Raw genomic sequence first — 22,932 nt, 5'->3', positions numbered from 1 at the left:
AAAAACTTAAGCAGTAATTGGACTTACTGAAAGAGGGAGGGTGGACAAAAAAATATTTGAAGAAATAATGGACAAAATTTTGATGAAAACTGCATTGTAAACAGCACTGCTATGAACACTGGGCTGAATGTATTGCTTTGAATTAGAGTTCCCTCCGTATATATGCCCAGAAGTGGGATTGCTAGATCATATTGTAAGTCTATTTTTAACTTTTTGAGGAATATCCATATTATTTTCCATAATGGCTGCACCAAACTATGTTCCCACCAACAGTGTAGGAGAGCTCCCTTTTCTCCACACCCTCTCCAGCATTTATCATTCATGGACTTTTGAATGATGACCATTCTGATTGGTGTGTGGTGATACCTCATTGTAGTTTTGGTTTACATTTCTCTGCTAACTATTGATATTGAGCATTTTTTCATGTGCCTATTGGCCATTTGTATGTCTTCATCGGAGAATTGTTTGTTTAGGTTTTCTGCCAATTCATTTTTGGATTGGGTCATTTGGGTTTTTTTTTTTTTTTTTTTTTTGTTAATGCTATTAAGTTCTCTGAGCTGTTTGTATATCCTGGAGATTAAGCCATTATCAGTTTCACTGTTTGCAAATATTTTTTCCCATTCCATAGGTTGTTATTTTGTTTTGCTTATAGTTTCCTTTTCTGTGCAAAACCTTAAGTTTAATTAGGTACCCCCCCCCCCTTTTTTTTTGCTTTTATTTCTATTGCCTTGGTAGACCGCCCCAGGAGAACATTGCTAAGATTTATGTCAGAGAATATTTTGCCTACATTTTCTTCCAGGAGGTTTATAGTGTATTGTCTTATGTTTAAATCATTAAGCCATTCTAAATTTATTTTTGTGTGTAGTGTGAGGGAGTATTCTAACTTCACTGATTTACATGCTGCTATCCAGTTTTCCCGACACCACTTGCTGAAGAGACTGTCTTTTCTCCATTGTATATTCTTGCCTCCTTTGTCTGAAGTCTGATGAAAACTGTAAACCCCTACTCCAAAAAGTTTAGCAAACCCTAAGCACAAGACACATGAAGAAAACTACATGAAGACACATAATAAATTGTTCAAAACAAGTGATAAGGGTAAAAGCTTAAAAGAAGTCAGACATGTTATGCACAGAGAAACAAAGACAGGAAGGAATGACAGGAAATTTCTGTTGGAAACAATATAAGTGAAAGGACAGTGTAACAACATCTTTAAGGTCCTGAAAGAGAAAAAAATAACTGTCAATCTAGAATTTTATATCAGGGAAAATATCTTTCAAAAAGGTGGAATAAAGAATTTTTCAGACATACAAAAGCTGAAAGTTGAAAGAATTTATCATCAGTACACCTTTGCTATACAAAATCAGGAGATTTTTATTTCTACCTTTCCAATCCAGATGCCTTTTATTTCTTTTTATTGTCTTATTGCATTGGCTAGAAGCACTAGTACAATTCTGAACACAGTATGGACATCCTTGTCTCATTCCTGATCTTAAAGGGAAAAGGCATCTTTGTTAATGGTCATTTTATTAAACTCTTCAATCATCCATTTAGAACATACCATCTATTTCCTATCAGGACCATATCAGTTTTTTCCCTAGGTAGAAGGCAAATAAGAATCAGAGGGTAGAAATTACAGAGGACAGCAAGCAACTTGACATTTAAAAAAAAAAGCAAATGCTGTACACCAGAAATTGACATCATAAACCAACTATACTTCAATTAAAAAAAATTAAAAATTAACAAAAAACCCAAAGCAAAACAAAAACAAAAACTGCTTTCTAACAGTGAGAACCATTAAGAAATGAAAATGGTTGCCTTGGGAGAAAGTGCCTTTCTAGAAGTTTCAGAAAACACATGCTATGAAGAGAGTGGCAGTGATTTTAATCCTTTATGGGAGAAGAAACTAGTTGACCTCTTCAGTTTTCTTATGACTGTGATGATTCTTTGATAATTTGAGGCTGTGAGATGTTCAAAAAAGGGAAATTATAAGCAAACTAGGTATTTGAAAGCTTACATACAGTGTTACATTCAGGCAATCCAATATACCACTATTTTTTTTCAAGCTTTTAAAAATACAGTTTATTAAACCCATAATTTTCTGTAATTTTGTTTCTCAATTTATTACCCAGGTTCCATCTTTTTTTTTAGACTTCATTTTTTTAGAGCAGTCTTAGGTTGACAGTAGAATTGAGAGGAAGGTAGACATTTTCCATATACTCCCTACCCCAACACACGCATAGTCTCCAAATTATTAACATCCCCTACAAGAGTAGTCCATTTGTTACAACTGATGAACATACACTGACACATCATAATAACCAAAGTCCATAGTTTACATTAGGGTTCACTTGTACCTTCTATGAGTTTGTAAATACCACTACTTTTTGCAGAAATATGTTCAAATTATGTTTTAAATGCCCCCTTGAAATCATTCTCAGGGAATCTTTAGTAGTCAATTCATTGTAAACCCCAACACTTCATGGCTCAATAAAGAAGTTCCATTGTACAGAAGTATTTGTACCTGGTAGGATTCACGAAGCTGGCTAGAAGAAATTCAGATTGTCAGAAGAAATTCCTGATTGGATGAGACCATAAGAAAAGATGGTGCTGAGTGATCTGTTGGTGCTGGACTCTGGGGTGTGTTTGTTTGTTTGCTTTGGTAGGTGTCTCTCTAACCTCATGGGGTCAGTGGAAAGATAAAAAAGGCCTCTTCTCTTGCTGATTATACCACCAGGAAGCCTCAGGTAGTTGAAATGAAAATGCTTCAAAATACAGGAACAGATACATTGCCAGAGAGAAAACAGGACAGACAACTAATTAAGAGCTGAGCACCGGAAGAAAGGCCAACAAAACAGCCCTGGAAACCAAATTATTGAGGTGAACGAGGCCTGCAAAGGATTGTAGTGAGTGTCAAACTTAGATCTGGGTTGACATCCCAGATAATTTGGCAACAATTAACAATGCATGAAATTTAGGTAGATTGGGACTCCATTTGTACCTAATTGTTCATATTTTATGAATTAACACATATGCAAAGATGTATAAAGAAAAGTCAATATACTCTTTTACCTAATCACTGTAACCAAGTCTGGTACCCAGAGGCAACTTTTGTTACCAGTTTGTGGTGTCTCTTTTCACAGATAATCTATGAACATACAAGCTGGGAGGTGGGGGAGGTATAATTGTAGCACAAAGGAAATACTGTTCAGTATCTCACATTTATCTTTTAACAATACATCTTTGAGACATTTTCTATTTGTACAAAGTGTTCTATTTCATTTTTTAAAAACAGCAGCATAGTTTTTCATTGTGTGGAAGTACAATTATTTATTTGACCAGTCCAAAAATGATGAATATTTAGGTTGTTTCTAGTCTTTTGCTAGCATTTTTCTGCTGCTTTTAAAAAGTATGCACCTTAGTGGTGACTTTTAATGAAAATGCTCAATAAACATATCAGGAACTTAAGAAATAACACTTCATACTTAACAAATTATCTAAAATAAAAGGTTTTAGACTCCGAGGTGAAACTGTATGTACAACAAACTCAAAAACAGCTTCTACACTCACAAAGCTCACAGACTAGTTGAGGATACAGGCAATTCCAATACTGTGTGGCAGGCATATGGGAAGGGAACATGTTGTGAAGAATGTCTGACTCAAATATTTGATTTTTACATTAGAGAAGCTACATAAATGTTCTAGGTGTTGGTTTGAGGTTCAGTTTCTTCTCATGTGAACTATTTAGTCATAGCCATTGTCTGCTTGCCCATGGAAGCTAAGTATTTATTACATATGGGAATATCTGTATTTTTCAATATATAAACCCAAAGCTCATTCTGTTCCAGCCACACTGGCCTTTGCTGTTCCTTGAACAACACAGGCATTCTCCTTCCTCAGAGCCTTTGATTTGCTGTTCCCTCTGCCTGGAAATCCCTTCTTGCAGCAAACACATAGTATGTCCTCTCTCCTCTCTCAAGTGTGCTCAAATATCACTCTATTTAAAATTGCATCCTTCATCTCCCAAGACTCTCTGTTTTCCTTCTCTGATTTATTTTTCTCCTTTGTGCATTTCACTTCTAAACTAAAAAATGTATTTATTTTGTTTATTTTCAGTCTCCACCATTAGAACTTAAGACCCACAGAGTCAGCAGTTTTGTCTTATTTGTTTTATTTATTTGTTTCATTTATTTTATTCTTCACTAGATCCCCAATAGTTAAAATAGTGTTCAGCACTTAGTAGCTGCTCAATAAATATTTGTTGAATAATTAAATTGTCATCTATACAAAATTGATGTAACATACATATCATTCTGGAATTAACTTTCTTATTGAAGAATACATCTTAGATATCTTTTCATGTTGGTATATATATATATATATTTTCTCATTCTATTTAACTACTATATAATTCTTCAAAGTAGTATGAATCCTAGTTTAATTAGTTTTTCTTTAATAGACATTTGAATCATTTCCAATTTGTTGCTATCACAAACAACATGTAATATAACATATTCATCTTCATATAATTGTGGTTTTCTTGCAGGGCTTAAAATTTGAGTATTGAACACTTAATTTTGTATATTTACAAAATCCATCCAGTTATTCTGCTAAATTTTCTTATAAATTCAATTAATTTATTTGTGGGTTATTTTGTTGTTTCACCTGCAAATAATGAGTCTGTTTTCTCCTTTCAAGTTCTTGTCATTTTATTTCTTTTCTTATCTTAAATTTACTGTCTTAAATTTAGAATTCCCAGTCTAATATTGAACAGCAAGAATCCTTAACTTATTCCTGGTATCAGAGGGGAACTTTTAACATTTCACAAGTGAGTATTATATCCATGTAGGGTTTCTGTTGAAACTATCAGATTAATTATGTTCACTTCTATTCCTTATTTGAAAAAAATTCTGACGTTCTTCAAAAAACTAAAGATAGAAAGAACTATCATATAATCTAGCAATTTCACTTCTGGGTAGATATCCAGAAAAAAATGAAAACACTATTTCGAAAAGATACATGCACCCCAATTTTCATAGCAGCATTATTTACAATAACCAAGATATGGAAGTAACCCAAATGCCCATCAACAGACCAAATGGATAAAGAAGATCTAGTATATATATCGAATGAACTGTTACTCAGGTACAAAAAAGAATGAAATTCTGCCATTTCCAGCAACGTGGATAGATCTAGACATTATGCTTAGTGAAATAAATCAGACAGTGAAAGACAAATATTGTATCACTAATATGTAGAATCTAAAAAATAATACAAATGAATGTATATGCAAAACAGAGAGAGACTCACAGATGTAGAAAACAAACTAGTGGTTACCAAAGGGGAGAGGGAAGGGTGGAGGGGCAAACAGGTATATGGGGTTAAGAGATACAAACTACTGTGTATAGAGTAGATAAGCAACAAGGACATATTGCATAGCACAGGGAATTATAGTCATTATCTTGTAATAACTTTTAATGGAGCATAATCTATAAAAATAGTGAATCACCATGCTATACACCTTAAACTAGTATAATATAGTAAATCAACTATTCAATTTAAAAATGACATTTTAAAACTGTCAAGAATAATATGTATCCATACATTCACTAGAATTAGCAATAAATATATTTAAACAAATAATTTAAAGTAAGATTCAAAGAAATACAAAGACCTAGGTAAAATAACTAAATTTGTCTTCAGCTCTTTCAGATTTTCTTTCCTATATTTTCTGAATACAAACACCAGAACTATTTTCTTTAAAATGCTAATTTCATCATGCCATTCACGTGCACAAAATCTTTCAATATCTCTCTGTGCCTTTAAGAAAAATTCAGACTCCTGAGCTGGCATTAAGATTTCTCTTCAATGTGGCAGTCCCAAGTCAATCTTTCTAGCTATTGTTTCTCACTATTTCCCCACAGGAACCTAATAAGCCAAAAGGGTCACTGAACAAGCCTTGTGCTTTCCTGCCTCTGTGCCTCTGTTCATACAGTCTCCACATACAAAGCTTTCACCAGCTCTTCCTACCCGTATCAGTTTTACTTATCTCTAAAAACTGGGCTCATAATTTCAAGTTCTGTGCAAAGACTTCTATGATTCTCAGCCCAGTTGAGTCAATCTTTTGAATTCCTACAGCAAAAAATATCCAGCTCTCCAGTTCTCAATAGTGGTGTCAGGTTGTGAGGAATGTCACCATTTGTTACCACCAAGCATTAAAGCAGGGGATTGTAAAATTTTAAATAATTAACTAATAGAAGCAATTTTAAGATTCCTTCCCACATTATTACCACCTTCCATCACTTGAGTCCTCACAGGCTTTCTAGATGGGAGCTACCTCTGCAGCACCGGCAAGTACACGTAACTGTGGGTCTGCCCAGGAGCGTGTCTCACTGTACGATTCTAAGAGCAGCATCCCGTCATTCCCTAGGCCTGCCCTTTTGCCCAGTACTCAGGGGTCGTGTTGGAGACCCAGAGGCTTGGAAGAGTTGAGAGTTCCATGCAAGGACAAAGGGGAGGGGAGGGCCTTTGAGATGACTCTAAATCCATAATAGGCATAGTTACTTGTGGGGTGGGGATATTGAGGGAAGGAGTTATCATTTGGGTGTGGAGATTTGCAGGAGGTTAACAACAAAACTTTCAGAACAGGGAGGGGTTGAGGGATGTATGGTAAAGATCGCTTTGTAACCGAAAATCCTTGCTTGGGAAAACACAAGAGGCCACCCTTGTGTTTTCAATCCCACCTTTGTGCAGAGACTGTCAGAAATAGGTGGGTGGAATTTGAGAGTGGTCAGATTTCTCAAAATTAAAGGTAACAGCAGAGCCAGAGAAATGCAACTTTTACCATTACGGTGACTATTTTATTTCAAACTGATGTGGCTTAGGACAGCATGGGTTATATTCAGAAGTGGTTTTTTTTTTTTTTTTTTTTGGTCATCTTAGGGCACACAGGAATGATAGAGAGATAAAAATAGTTATATTTAGGTGAAAAGTTATGGGCAATTTTTGTGGTGTTATAACAAACATAAAGTTTAAGTAAAATATAAAATGTTTAGTAACAAATAGTTATTATTAAGCTGTTACCACAAAATTAAGAAACACAAAAATATTAAAATGTTATTGAACTGTTACCATAAAATTATATATATATAATATATACATTCATATATATGTATGTATATATGTGTAGTTAAAGGCACACATTGTTCACATTGGTCTGGGAACGATTTCTGACTGGACACTTCATAGGTCAATGTCAGCTTCCACACCAGGCACCCTTGGCCCCTGCAAATTCTCTTAGGAAAAGCCAGTGCCGCTGGAGACAGCAGGAAAGGGTTGTATTAAGACCTGAGTGGGGAGAAGAGGGTCAGGGAGTCACTTCCTGCACACCAGGAGAAAGATAAAAGAAGAAACTAAATGATACAAGCTCTCTACCCTCAAGGTCAGCTCAGGGTAAAATTGGGTTGTAAACAGAATAGTTCAATATTTTTATCTCATTGGACCCCATTTTCTTCCATTTCTACTTTGTATCTTTATTAAAATTATGAAAGAATGTTTCCCTTCTTTGCCACACTTAGTTCTGTTTCTTAGAACTTTCCTAGCACTGGAGCTTATTCTCTGCCTGTTTCCTGAGCCTCTGGCTTTATTGTCAAGCTTGCACAATGCCTCACAGGCCCTCAGGAGATTCCTCCACATTAAGCTGGCCCTGAACACGCTGGCTGCCTAACCCCCAGGCTGCCACCTGCTGTCTCGCCCTATAGATGTTCATTTACCGGGGACGCACCCTGACAATCTCTACAATCTCATGAATGGCATGGCCTCCTTTCCCAGGTGGACTCGTGCCTATCATCCCTGAGAACGGGCTCCGCGCTGACCCGTAACTCATCTGACCTCAGGGGGGCCTGGGAACAGTGTCCTGCCCCAATTACAGAAAGCAGAGTGTGGCTGAGGTCAGCCCCAGGCCGCCCTTGCTGGGCCTATTGCCCTGTGGAGGATTCTTGGGGTTTCCCATGGCTTAGTCAGGCATCTCTTCAGACTTCATGAGTATCATTCCAGTAAGCCCAGGCTGCAGTCCTCCACAAATCACATGACTCCTTCACTCCCACCCCAAGTGGCTTGCTTATTCTCAGCCTTGTCTGATGCAGTCACTAAGAAAACCTCACCTGGACTGCTGTGGTTCTTCAATGCCTATGAGAAACTCTTCATTTTGTCTTTACCTGGTCTGTCCACTACCCTAGGTGACCACAGGTATCATGGCCTGGTTAATGCTGAAGAATATTCTGAGAGCCTGACAGAGTCCCTGGCTTGGGGTCCAGCTTACCATAGTTGAGGCTTTAAGGTTAACTCTCAGGAAACTGAGGAAGTGTCAGGGCTGTTTAATGCCCCAACATTGCCAAATAATGGGTTTTCTGTTAAACACCTAAAGCATGCAGAATTTGATTAATCCCACTGTGACTTCTGGGGATGAGGCAGAGCACCCCAGAGTTTACAGAGACACCACACCCACTATGAAATACTGTGACCTCAAAGTATGCTGTAGATCAGTCATCTTTTTTTTTTAATTGTAGTAGTCAGTTACAGTGTATCAATTTCTGGTGTCTAGCATAATGCTTCAGTCATACATATACATATATACGTTTTCATATTCTTTTTCATTATAGGTTACTATAAGATATTAAATATAGTTCCCTGTGCTACACAGATGAAATATGGTTTTTATCTATTTTATTTATAATAGTCAGTATTTGTAAATCCTGAACTCCCAATTTATCCCTTCCCAACCCCTAGATCAGCCTTCTTATACTTGACTGTGCATGTGAATCACCTGGGGATTTTGTAAAAATGTGGATTCTGATTCAGCAGATCTGGGTGGAACCTGAGATTCTGCATTTCTAGCAAATTCCCAGGTGATATCAATACTGCTGCTCCAAGGACCACACTTCAAGTAGCAAGACTCTGAAGGAAGCCAAGCAGATGGCCAATATTCTAGGACATGATTCCAAATTATGTCATTCTATGGACAATTTGCTTGCAGCTGGAAAGGAAGTCATCTTTGAGACAAATGGAAATGGCCTTCATTCACTTTGCCACTTTCCCCAGATAGATGACATTTCTTTGGGAGTAAGCAGAGATAAGGGAACAGATTAGTGTCCAAGAGGAATCCAGCCATATGTCAGTATTTCCACACCATGGCACATTACCTCCTCAAATACTCACCTAAACACACCCCATTTCTCACCCACCCACCTAGTGAGTCAGCTCTCAAGGCCCTAGGACAGGGCAGAAGAGAGGATGTGAAATTGCTCAGTAACTGCATAATGGTTAGTTTTGACAGCTGGGATTTTCAGAGAAGGTAACAAGGATCTTTTCAACCTCCACCTGCTGTCCAGGTGGCAGTTGGCAGCTCACTGGGCTGGGCACTCTGGGGATCAGAAATAAATAAAACCTTGTCCCTCTTCTCTAGACATTTGCCGCCTAGTGAGGAAGACACATGAGCAAATAATGATGGAATGATGTGTTAAGTCTTCAGAAGTCTTATGACAAATATCTATTTTGAACATACCCAGTGAAAGGGTAGGGCTAAAGTTTGGGAACGGACTTAGAAAAGGCTTCACAGAAGAATGGCATGGGAGCACAGGAAGGTGGCCTAACCAGAGTATCCCAACAGGCCTCCTCACGAGGAAAGCTAGGAGGAGAGGACAGCTCCAAAGAAGAGTCCCCTGGATCAAGGTTTTCCAAAACACACATCAGGAAGGAGATGGAAAGTGGAGCAAAGGCCCTTGCTTAATATTAGTTAAATATTTGATCAGATAGAACTCCTCATGAGGTATGAGGGTTTTCTCTTTTCACTTTTAATGTTTCTCTGAGTGATGTTAGAAGTATTTCTAGTAAAGTTGAAGGCAGATAAGAAAGAGTTGATTGCTGTAATGAAAGGGGGCATTTACGAGCTTCTCAAAGATCTTTGCCCTAGAAAGACATGGAAATCAGGCAGCAGTGCTCCAGGGACAGGCTGATGCAGGGCTAGCTGCAATAGTGGAAGAGGGTGTAATTGCCATCTAGTGGCCCAAACCCAAATGTGAGCCCCAGTCTAGGCACCTGCAGTCTCTTCAGGTATGGAATCATCATAGTCTATACATGTCATTTAGTATAACCTCCTTTGTCCTCTTCAGAGTCCTAGTGCCTGAGGTGGGTTACCAGAGAATATTGATCCAACTGTGCAAATGTCAAATGAGCAGTATACACATTAATTCATACTAAAGTGTAAAGGCTTACTCAAAAAATGTCAGTGACTGATCCTGTGCCTGCGTCTAATTTGAGGAGAGAAATTGATGGCGGAACCAGAGAGCAGGAAAAGCAGGGGTAGGGGCAAGGGAGTGGGTTGTCCCCAGAGAAGAAACAAATACAGGAAGAGGCTGCTGGAGCAGCAGCTGCCTTTGATTTTACTTGTTTACCTTCCTGGGAAGGGGCAAATAGAAGCTGCTCATATTATTTTTAGAGCTACTTTCAAGCAGTGTGGCTAGAAAGGGCTGTGGTGCAGTTTGGCTATGAACATTGTTTAGCATGCCTAGTTTTCTTATAGAAGGGCTTTGTTCCTAGGTGCACCACCATGTTAAATTAAACACTCTGAAGAAAGAATTCCCTATCAGTGCCCCCTGAGTAATTTGGGGTGGCTCCTCTGGCCCTGGCATGGTGCCAGTTGCGGGTGGTCTGTTTCACTGTTTCCTGCTGGACTCCACTTCTCCAGGGTCCCTTGCTGTTTGCCAAATTCTTACAATGAGAGAGAGCCCAAGGGCTCCTTCTAGCCTGTGAAGAAGGTATTTTTGGATGAGGAGGCTGTAGTGAGGCTGAGCCTTTCCAGAGCAGGTGAGAGAGAGGCCAGGGTGCATATGACACGGAGGGAGAAGGGGCAAGGACTGGGGATTTGATAGACAGACAGACAGACACAGCTCTCATTCTGGCTCCTTATGACCCATATGACCATTTAGGCAAGTTAGCTCATCTTTCTGGTCTTAGTTTCCTTTTCTATAAAAAAGAGATTAAAAACAATGAGTGTTACGTGAAGATTTAAAGGGGATAAGAAATGTAAAGCACAAAGTCTGGCACCTAGTAGGTGCTCCATCATTACCTTCAGATCTCTTCTAATCACCCCCATTTCCTTCGCTGCACCTCCCTACCTTCTGTTGGAAGCGTACCTCAGGCTCCAGTGTTGCTCCAAGATCCCCGTCTTCTAAGAGTTCTCTTTTGGTGCGAGACAAAAGGATGTGTTACAGCTGAAGCTTCTGAGTGCTTCCAGGTGGGGGGCCTCCTCCTTGCAGAACGCCCGCCTCCTCTCTGGAACCACTTTCTCCCTCCCCGGCTCAGGCTCAGGTGCGGGGAAAGGGCTTCTTACCGAAAGCCGAGGGGTGCGTGGCTCAGTCTGAGCGAGACATGTTCTTTCCCAGAGCCCTAATTCTTTGGTGTCATTTCCAAAGTGGTTCTTCTCACTTTCTGAGTGTTAAAACCTCAAAGATTTTAAGCATCTTGGCTTGAAGGATAGATCCTAGAGACAACCTCAGCTGCTTTTAGTTTGGGCTGGGATTTCTCATATTTAAGTAAGTTACAGGCCTCTCTCAATTTGGTAAAAGAGAAATAACAAAGAATCTACCATTTTAACCATTTTTAAGTATAAAATTCAGTGGCAGTAAATGCTTTCACATTGTTGTGCAACCGTCACCCCATCCCTCTCCAGAACTTTTTCATCATCCCATACTGAAATCCCATACCCATTAAATGATAGCTTAAATTAATTCCCCTTTCCCCACAACCCCTGGTAACACTATTCTACTTTCTGTCTCTATAAATTTGACTATTCTAGGCACTTCGCATAAGTAGAATTATACAATATTTGTCCTTTTGTGTCTATACAAGCCTCTTTTATTTTATTTTATTTTTTTTAACATTTTTTATTGATTTATAATCATTTTACAATGTTGTGTCAAATTCCAGTGTTCAGCACAATTTTTCAGTCATTCATCGACATATACACACTCATTGTCACATTTTTTTCTCTGTGAGTTATCATAACATTTTGTGTATATTTCCCTGTGCTATACAGTGTAATCTTGTTTATCTATTCTACAATTTTGAAATCCCAGGCTATCCCTTCCCACCCTCCACCCCCCTGGTAACTACAAGTCTGTATTCTCTGTCTGTGAGTCTATTTCTGTCCTGTATTTATGCTTTGTTTTTGTTTGTTTGTTTTTGTTTTTGTTTTTTAGATTCCACATATGAGCAATCTCATATGGTATTTTTCTTTCTCTTTCTTGCTTACTTCACTTAGAATGACATTCTCCAGGAGCATCCATGTTGCTGCAAATGGCATTATGTTGTTGGTTTTTATGGCTGAGTAGTATTCCATTGTATAAATATACCACATCTTCTTTATCCAGTCACCTGTTGATGGACATTTAGGCTGTTTCCATGTTTTGGCTATTGTAAATAGTGCTGCTATGAACATTGGGGTGCAGGTGTCATCCTGAAGTAGATTTCCTTCTGGATACAAGCCCAGGAGTGGGATTCCTGGGTCGTATGGTAAGTCTATTCCTAGTCTTTTGAGGAATCTCCACACTGTTTTCCATAGTGGCTGCACCAAACTGCATTCCCACCAGCAGTGTAGGAGGGTTCCCCTTTCTCCACAGCCTCTCCAGCATTTGTCATTTGTAGATTTTTGAATGACGGCCATTCTGACTGGTGTGAGGTGATACCTCATTGTAGTTTTGATTTGCATTTCTCTGATAATTAGTGATATTGAGCATTTTTTCATGTGCTTTTTGATCATTTGTATGTCTTCCTTGGAGAATTGCTTGTTTAGGTCTTCTGCCCATTTTTGGATTGGGTTGTTTATTTTTTTCTTATTGAGTCGTATGAGCTGCTTATATATTCTGGAGATCAAGCCTTTGTCGGTTTCACTTGCAAAAATTTTCTCCCATTCCGTAGGTTTTCTTCTTGTTTTACTTCTGGTTTCCTTTGCTGTGCAGAAGCTATACAAGCCTCCTTTAAAGGAAAAATATATGTATTACAGACTGATTCTATCACCTGTTCTCAGGTTACACACGCACCTGCACACATGCACACGTATATATAAAAGTAGGTATAGATTCCTATGTGTATAGTTCTGTTTACAAGTTAGGCAATTAGAAAGCCAAATCATCAAACTAAACCTAAAAATCCACAAAATCCTATATAATTAAATTTAATGTGAGAGATGATGTTTTGCAAAACCCCAAAGTTGTTTAATAATAGAAGGAGTTTTGGTTCTGGTTCTATGTTTAGTTTCAGTCTGCATTTTGACTTCAATTATTTTAATGCAGAGAATAACTGTATGCAATAAGCATATTATAGAAAATGTTACTAGTACCATCAAAACTTGTTTTGATGGTGCAGGATAATCCAACCACACAATGAAACATAATGATGCCAGCAAGCAAGTCCTGAAGACTAATTTTAATAAAGTTTTACTAGATAATAATGTAAAATTATCTTTTCTTAGAGATAAGATTAGCATTGTGATGTTATTGAAATCTGAATTAAAGGAGGCATCTCCTCTAATTCTTATTAGAGTTTGGAATGAAAAAGTCCTTTATCACAATTACCTACCATACTTACTGCTACTAAACTGTTGCAAGTTGGTACATTCAAAGATCAACTCTGAGCAATAGAATCTGAATATAAAATCAACTGCTATGGCAAGGTCCTCTTGAATCTAGCATGCTTATAAAACGGTTTCAATCATCTATTGCCATGAAATAAACTATACCCAAATTAGTGGCTAAAGCAACATTTATTTTGCTTGGAAATCTATGTTTTGGGTTGGGCTTGGTAGGTACAGCTTGTTTCTGCTCTACTAGGACTTACCTGGGGTGGCTCGAAGACCAGGAGCTAAAATCATCTAATGCAGAGGTTGATAAACTTTTTCTGTAAAAGATAGTAAATTATTTTCACCTTTGCAGACCATAGTTTTTGTTGTAACTACTAAACTCTGCCCTTGTAGCACAAAAGAAGCCATAGGCAAATAAGCGAGTGTGGTTGTGTTCCAATAAAACTCTATTAATAAAAACAGGCAATAAATCAGATCTGGACCTCAGGTCAAAATCTGCCAATCCTTGATCTAAAAGCTTCCTTACTCCCATACCTGGTAGTTGACGCTGGCTGCCGACCCTTATCTGAATCTTCCAGCCAGAATACCTCGGTGGGTCTCTCCGTGGGGCCTGAGCTTCCTCACAATATAGAGCTATGCTCCAAAGGCAAGTATTCAGAGAGGAAGAGCCAGGAGGAAGCTCTGTCTTTTTTATGACCTAGCCTGAGAAGCCATGCATCATCACTTCAACCGCACTGTTTCCCGAAGCAGTCACAAAGGCCCACTGAGGCTGAAGGGGAGGAAATGAAAGCTCTACTTCTTGATGGGGTAGTGACAAGGTTCTGGAAGAGCATGGGACCAGGGATATTGCTGAGCCCGTTTTTGGACAAGTCTTCCACCTTTACCATCTACCATGTGATGATTCAATTCTCCCCCTAGTTTTTTACATTCAAATCATTTCAAAACCCTTGCTTAAACCCTTGCTTGACGTCATTTGAGCTTCATTTGTTATGAAGACATTCACAAATACAACCTTTGGTACTGAAATTTCTTGGAGCTGTTCTAAGTCATCTAGATTCAGGACAAGTTAAAATTTATTTTTATATTATCATTAAAATAAAAAGCCAATTTCAAAAAAAACTCAAAGAGATCTTGTGGTTCTTTGAAAATATTGTCTCCACTTGAGAAGCACTGATTCAAGACTTAGGCCGTAGGGGAAAACAAACAAACACGGACCAGTCCAACTTCCTGGAGTGAAGGTCGAAAGTCCTGTAATCACGGGCTGTGTGCACTTGCTCTAAGAGTCCTCTCCCCACAGCTCCCCGGGGAAGCTGTAGGTCAAGGATTTGGTCTTTTTTCCCTCAGAGACACCAGTAACAGCCCCTCATTGTTTTTAACCATTTTCAGCTGCATTCTGGCTCTTCCGAAGCCTCTGCACAGCAGTGTGAGAAAAAGTTCTCTTCTGCCTTTATAACTGGCTGGAATTCAGATCGACATGCCTTAGCTTTGTAGATCATCTTCCAAAAGCCTTTCTTAGGGTTTTGCTTGGCGTCCGACCTGGAGGACTGGATACCTGATGGAGGTAGAAGAGCAGGCATGGGAAGGAACTTTTACCTGCTTAACCATCTGACTTCTCTTTCTTGGTTACCCGAACAAATAGAGCTTAAGGATGCTGCCCACTCTGACAAAGCCTAGCTGAGATCTTCCTTCAACATTTCAGGTGGTAGAAGAAGACGTGGGAAGCATGTCTTCAAGTATGGAATACCCCTATTCTGAGAACTGGAGGTGGTTAGACTGAGACGCCATATCTGAAATCCATAGGGAACAACGCAAGCACACCACAGACCTCAGTGTCAGGCAGGATGGTGGTAATAGCATGCACCTCTCACACCCATGTGTCTTTTTTCTGGGTTGTTAGGTGTTGAGCTTTTCACATTTGGTCCAGGGACTGAGGGTAGGGTACCCAGCTGGTGTGGGGCTTCGGAGACCTTTACTGAGCAGCAAGAAGGGAAGGAGTGGCATATCCTGAAGGTGGGGCAACACTTGGTTAAAGCTAATTTGCTGTTTCTGTTGCACTGGTAAGTGAGGGGCTGAGCTGTGGGCCCTCCTTTTCTCCTGTACATCTTGGTAAGAGGTCTCTATCTTTAGATGCTTTCCTCTTTCCTACTCTTCATTCCCCTACTAACAGCCAGACCTCCTCTCTGTGACTCATGTACTCGCTGTAGAGATAATTCTGATGTCAGAAGCAGAGACCATTGATTTGAAAGAAGGAAAGCAATGACTATTCAGAAACAAGTCTCCTCTCATCATGCAAATACCTCTAATTAAGAAATCCAGATTCTGTGTCATGGAAACATAATTTCCTTTGACTCAGAGGATTCCAAGAATTGCTGCAGGCTATCAAACTTCCTTGATTTCCTGGGTTAAATGGCTTTGCCTTTTGCTCCGAGTTTTCTTGAACAAAAGTGAATTCAGTCTGACATTTGTGAAATATCTGGCATGTGCCAGGAGTGGTCCTAGTGACTTGAGAAATAGGTATGAACAACAGAGTTCCTACTGTCAAGGAGCTTACAACTAAACAAAATAACCTTTAAGTGGTAAAACTCTGAATGCTATGGGAATCCTGATAGAAAGAACACTGTAATGGGTTGAATTGTGTTCCTCCAAAATTTATATGTTGAATTCCTAACCCCCAGTACCTCAAATGTGGACCGCATTTGGAGCTAGGGTCTTTACAGAGGGAATTAAGTTACAGTGAGGTCATTAGGCTGCACACAAGGGAGAGAGGCCTGGGACACATCCCTTACAGCCCTTAGAAGGAATCAGTCCTGCCAACATCTTGATTATCTTGATTTTAGACTTCTAGTTTCCAGAACTGAGACAATAAATTTCTGTTGTTTCAGTCTCCCAGTTTGAGGTACTTTCTTACAACAGCCCTAGCGAAATAATAGACACTCAGTGGCCACCTTCTGCTTTTTTTGGTTGTTATTGTTTTGGGGGGTTTTTGTTTTGTTTTGCTTGAGTGGGGATTAGGTTTATTTATTTATTATTATTTTTTAATAGATGTACTGGGGATTGAACGCAGGACCTCGTGCATGATAGGCATGCACTCTACCACTGAGCTATATACCCTCTCCCCTTCACTTTCTGCTTTTGCACAAGCTGGTTCGGGAAAACCCTGGATAGATGTAAATTAAATGTCTGTGGAGCTTGCATTTACTAGACATTCATTCATTTATTCATTCATCCATTCCCTGTCTCTTTACCCTGGCTTATGTATTTTCTACTGCACTTCCCACTAGCTGGGAAATAGAATCTTTTGTTTACTTGTTCACTGTTTCTCCATCTGCTTCATGATAGATGCACAATAAATATTTGTTGAATCAGAATTCATCCTCTCTTGCTCCCTTTCCCTCTCTCCTTCCATTAATATTTAAGCACCTCTTATGTCTGTTGTGTGCACAGCATTCCATGCTCATCCCCATCAGGACGTAAAGAGGTTCAAAGGATGGCTCTTGTCTCCAAGGAGTTTGTGATTTCAGGAGAGAGAAGCATGCCCATGTGAGGGGCTGCCTTCCACTGCCAGGCAGAGGGTGAGTGTGTGTGTGCTGGACAGCTCTTGGATCATTACCATTGCAGAGGGAAGGCACAGTGGGCTGAGATGTGCAGGAAAGGCTCACGGAGGAGGAGGGACCTATGCTTGAGATGAAGAAAGGGAACATGAGAGTTATCCATCTACCTTCCCTAATACCTGCAGCGATGCTTAGGGAGGAGCAGGATTGGTCTGGGGCAGGACTGGGCAAAACGTAGGGATGGAGATGATGGCAGAAAGCCCAGGGGCTCTCAACTCTGGCTGCACGTGAAAATCTCTTTGGGAACTTAAAATGCTAATGTCAAGATCTTACCTTGATCTGGGATTCCTGGTAACTGCAGGCAGGGCTTCAGAGGAAAGAAATCCTTTTAGGATGTGGATTGACAGCAGTGGCTTCTGGATGCTAGGCCCGGACCACTCTGGCCCAGTCAGGAGGCTCCTGTAGTTGTGGAGTGACAGGGCTAATTGCTGGAAATAAGACATCTGGCTGCATTCCACTGGGAGGGCCCCCTTTCCCTGAGTGTAAAAGTGCCTGCTTGTGACATCAGAAGGATGTGTTGACAGATCTGCATCCTGTTCCGATTCTCTACTATATTTTATGGTGGGAACAGTAGCAACTGCAGCAGAAACAACCCAGTCTCTGCTTTTTTAAGATGCTTCAGCTTCCTGTAGGTGTTCATGGATGGGAAAGATGGAGGGAAGTGGTTTTCATCATCGCAAGTTTTTGTTTGTTTGTTTTGAGGATATTGGGGGAAACTGGGTCCAGAGTTTTAGGGATCTTACTGCTTGGGTCCTGTTAGCTCAGTTTCTTCCAGCATTATTGGTAAGGCCCTATCATAATGCTTGGCATATAGTGGACTCCCCACCAATGAGACAGAAGAGATCCTCTGAAATGCTAAACTTCAAGTACAGTCTGCAAGAAATACGCTGCCAAATTCCTTTTTTGTTTGCTCAAAATCCACTTGGTACAGACAGAAAGGTAGGAGCAGAGAGAAGAGTTGGTCAGTCTTCTAAATAAGCCTAGAAATGCTGATTGAGATCTACCTGGCATCAGGCGCTGTGCAGGATACTGTGGACATGCAAGGCTGAATCAGACATGGCTTTTGACCTCCAGTCCCTGATGATTTAGTCAGAGAGGCAAGAAGCGAACATGTGAAAAGTTCACAATGAAGGATTTACGTAACAGCTCAAGATAATAAATTCTGAGACCAGTTGGAACTGGTCGGAGGAAAGAGAAGTCACTGCAGCCTGGGGTGGCTAGAGGGAGAGGGAAGGGAGGTGGGAACAGATGTGAGAGCCTCAGGTGGGCGCTGGTGCGCTCTGGGTAACACACAGCAAACCCACTTGGCCGGAACAAGGCGGAGAGATTTAGGCAAGCTGAGAATGGGGGAGGGTAGAGCCCCAGAATGGAGGGTCTTGAGCCCCAAACCTTGGTGAGAGTTCATCCTGCAGGAAGTGGGAGCAAGGACAGTCTTTCAGCAAAGCAGGGACCTGAGCTGAAGAGATTCCAGGGCCCTGCCTGAGTCCCAGCAGAAGCCCCGTGGTCTGCCCTGATTCTAGTCACCACAGGGTCTTCTGGGACCCTTGCCCAGCGTCAGCTTTTGTGCCACTTAAAGCGCACGGCACTGGAGAAAAAACTTTCAGCTTGGAGGACTGGGTTTGGTCTTTTTAAACAAGGGACTGGCTTGTTTTCATTACCATGTGTGTTTGGCATTGAACTTCCTGAAGGGGGCGGGAGGGACCAGGTAGTTTTAGAAAGCTTCCTTCCAGCCTTCAGGACGCTGTTGTTCAATGACTCAGCAATGGAGGGTTTTGCAACAGGCTTACAGAACCAGACCAGCTTGCTGGAAACCTTGGTGTCCTAAGAAAACCTCGGCCTGGGTCCCTGCCCTGCCGGGTTGAAATTCCTTCTGTCTTCTGGTAGCACGCCTGCAGCACATGCTCTGGAACCAGCATTGGGGCGTCCAAAAAGGGCTTTGGAATCAAGTCAGACTTCAGTTCAAAAGTTGGCTCTGCCTCTAACCGGTTGTGTGACTTTGGGCTACTGACTTAACCTCTCCCAGTTACAGTTTCCTCATCTGCAAAACAGAAATAATGACTATTTTGCGGGGGTGTTTATAAGCCTTAAATGAGACAAGGATTAAGTGGCACGTAGTAGGTATCCTATTTTTTTTTCTACTATGAAATGCATAGTATTTCTGTAAAGGAAATTAGTCCTCTTTTGGCTCTACCCTAAAAAAATAAGATTTCCTGACTTTCAGCTGCACCTTTCTCTAGGCGTGCCCTGATATCTGAGTCCTGCAGGTGGATGTGCTTCCCACAGTAGATGAGCCTGACCTAGAAGGGGTTCAGGGAGAAAATTCTGTTATCCTAGAAGTAGGCTGAACCAAAAGGCCATCCTCACATTGCCAGACCTATTTAAAAGACCCTTCCATCAGAAAAAAAAAAAAAATGAACACGAGGAACGGGGATTTTGGTATTAAGCAAGAAAACATAGAGAAGATTTTAAAATATAAAGCTGTGTTTCCCAAACAACTTTCTAAGACAAACACTTAATATAATGTTTACTATGTACCAGACATAGTTTGAATCAATAATTAATATTACTTCATTTAACCTTCATAACCACTGTATGAGGAAGGTGTTATTATCCTAGTTTACAGTTGGGTAAACTGAGCCACAAAGAAGTGATGCAACTTGCTGAAAATCACACAGACACCTGGGTGACTTTAAGGCCTGGCATTGCATGGGGGAAAATTATTGTTCAAAAATTAGTGGAGAAGAGAGCCCATCTAAAACGCCTGCTTTTGAGAAAAAGTCCGGGCATTATCCCAAAGCATTTAAACTTCAGTGAATCAACATTGTTGCCCATGGTGAGATACCTAAGCCATGCTTCCCAGGTGACCTCAGCTCTTATGAGAAGTCATATTAAGTCTAATTGGCAGTGACAGAAAGTTGGAGGGGGAGGTGGTAAGGACTCTGGGGGTCCCCCTTGAGACAGTTCTGGCAAGGCCACTCTCCTCATTTCTTTTGACAAACATTTGCTGAGCATCAACCAATGCACCAGGCACAGTGCTGGGTGCTGGGGACACCAAGATAATTACAACAAGTTGTAGGCGCAAGAAGCCCACAGTCTAGTAGGGAAAGCAGAGAAATGAACCAACAGTTCCATCCACCCTGAAGAAAGGGCTCTGCAAGGGTACCCTTGCCCTTCTTCACGGAAGTGAGCCCCACTTTCTTTAACTCAGACCACAGCCAACACACTCATTCACAAGAGAGGCAAGGTCCACTGACAAAGCGAAGCAGGATGCCTCCTGCCCCCTGCTGTCCTCCCTCCTTCACATCTCATCTCTGTTCCCTGGACTTCTTGTCTTCCCTTTTTTTTCTGCTCTTTTGCTTTTCTCTTAGTCACCTGCAGACCTTTCCAGGGCTTCTCCAAAGCTTTTATTCTCTGAGCCCACATGTCATACTTAGACATATTTTAGACATCCGAAGGTAAGCCAAAGAATGAAAAGGGTTGGGAAAACACTGACCTACATCTTGTCAAGCTTGTAACAGGTCATTTTGCCTCATGGCACTAGCATTTCCTGTCTCTTTGTGACCTCGGTAGTGAACTGAGTATCCTGAGATGTTCCCTTACTCAAATGCAGTCTAGCTGCGGATGCTATGATCAGGAACATGTCAGGGAGAATGAGATCAGACTGGGTACCAGTGGTGGGAAAGAGCAAAGTTTGAAGACAAAGAGTAATCTCTCCTGTTTTCAGCCCTAAAGATGCCGTCTCTGCCTTAGACCTTCCTTAACAAAACCTAGACGCTGTTACTGGGAAAAGTGCAGCAGCCAGAGGGAACAGGGAAACTGTTTTACTTGGGGCTCTGAGAAGGGGGGCTCAGGGAGGTGATGGTGAGAAAGATGAACAGACCACTCTCCTGCTAATACAACTGCTTGTTGCTTAGTTACAAGCCTGTGAGGAAAGCATCTTTAAGAGATCTTTATCACAATAACTTTCTTGCTTCTCTTCCATTAACTCTATCGCTCTACCTCACTTCCCTCTAAGAGACTTAAAGTACTGTCATTTTCAGATTTCAGTTCCTTCTGGATCTTTCAGTGATGTTGTTTCTTACTCTTAAGGCAGTGGAAGGCACTGGAAGGCAGTGAAGCCAGACGGCTCTGCCGCCCTTTCTGCTGCACCGCTAGCTCCATTATAGGTTCTTTGCCTTCCTTTGTTTCCTTGCTTTCCTTTGTTTCATCCACTTATTGGCCCAGAAATCCATCCATCAAATATTTATTGGACTCATACTTTGTACAAGGCTCTCTGATGGCTACCCTAGAGGATACAAAGATGCAGAAGACACATTCAACGCTTTCAGGAACTTGTAATCTGTGGAGGAGACACATCTGAAAATAATAAAATAAATACAGGTACAGAAGAGATTCTGTGCAACTTGCATTGACTTTTCTCTTTATCATTTAGAAGTGATATGGTTTGTTAAAAACATGCCTCCCACATCTGATGCTCTTTTCTCCTCTACAAGCTCTGGGGAGGCCAAGTTGACCCTTTAAGGAAAGAGAGTTTGACTCAGGCCAGGGGAGAGGGACAGATTTTGGGATCAGGATGTACACATCCAATCCAAGATTTCAGTCAGCAGAGCAACAACACATAGATGGGTAAGAAGCAGGCCAGGCTCCACGCCAGACCTTAAGACAGGCATAGCCCGGACGGCGGCAGCAGAGGTAATGTTTACTTCTCCAGGGTTTCCTTGCATAACAAGTAAGAGCAGGCCAGAAGTCATGGCACACTCACCCCTTCAAGGATTTCTTCGCTGGATCAGGTGGCCTTGGGTAAAAGATTTAGGGAAAGAGCTTGTGAGGAGTAGGCGTGGAGATGGCGCAGAGTAAACAGTAGAGCTGGAGACAGTATTTTAGGGTAGGCCGTTGTCGTGTTTGGTACATAGTTTTCAAACCGAATGATAAATAAGGAAAAGGCAGGATAGATTCTCCATTTTTTCAACCAAGTCTAGCAAGGGTTACAAAGTCAAATGGACACAGACGCCTCCATACAACTAAGTTTGAAACATGGACCCCCAAATATCTTTCTTTATTTAATTAAGGGATGTCAATTTTGTTTGGAGGATGTTCAGAAAGGGCTGAAAGAGAATGCATGCTTTCCCTGAGCCTTGGAGGATGAGTAATTCACAAGGTGCACAAAGAGGGAAAAGAAATTTTATCTAGAAATTCTAGATAGAAGAGGGCTGAAGATGTGGAAGGGCTGGGATACGGGACCTGAGGCTATAGGAGCAGAGAGAGTGAGAGGCTACAAGGACTGCCAGGTTTAGAGGCTGCATATTTCACGCTGATGAACAGTAGGCTGCTTGTGGTGACATACTGGGAGGAAAGGAGGTGGGGAAGCCCAACCACAGGACCTCCTCTTCTGGAGGAAGAGTCGAGGGTCTCCAGAGTTTCCTCTGCCCGCTGGGGCAGGTGTTTCTGGGATAGGAGGCTGCACAGGGAGACCACAGAAGAATCTGTCATGAATGGCAGTTTGGTAGAAGGGTCAGCAAGCAGCAACTCTAATGGCCGCTGCGTCTCCACCCCTTTGGGTGGCTCAGTCTTCTCTATGCCCCGAAACTACAGTTTCTGAAGAGACTTTGCCTTGGGAGCCATTTCTTTTATTAAGGAATCTCTTGGATAGCATACAAACAGCACAAGCAGAAACTCCAAACCCACACA

The 22,932-nt window shown here is 40.9% G+C and overlaps 1 non-coding gene across 1 annotated transcript; it reads right to left on the bottom strand.

The window, feature by feature from the left end:
- Positions 1–16,672: 16,672 nt before the first annotated feature.
- TRNAD-AUC (transfer RNA aspartic acid (anticodon AUC)) lies at positions 16,673–16,744 on the bottom strand. Its single transcript has one exon. It is a non-coding gene; the product is annotated as a tRNA-Asp (tRNA).
- Between the last annotated feature and the right edge of the window lie 6,188 nt (positions 16,745–22,932).

The sequence above is a fragment of the Camelus dromedarius genome, chromosome 2 (genome assembly GCF_036321535.1).
Source record: "Camelus dromedarius isolate mCamDro1 chromosome 2, mCamDro1.pat, whole genome shotgun sequence".
Taxonomy (NCBI): Eukaryota; Metazoa; Chordata; class Mammalia; order Artiodactyla; family Camelidae; genus Camelus; species Camelus dromedarius.
Note: the sequence above shows the minus strand (reverse complement) of the source record. Positions and strands in the feature narration are given on the sequence as shown.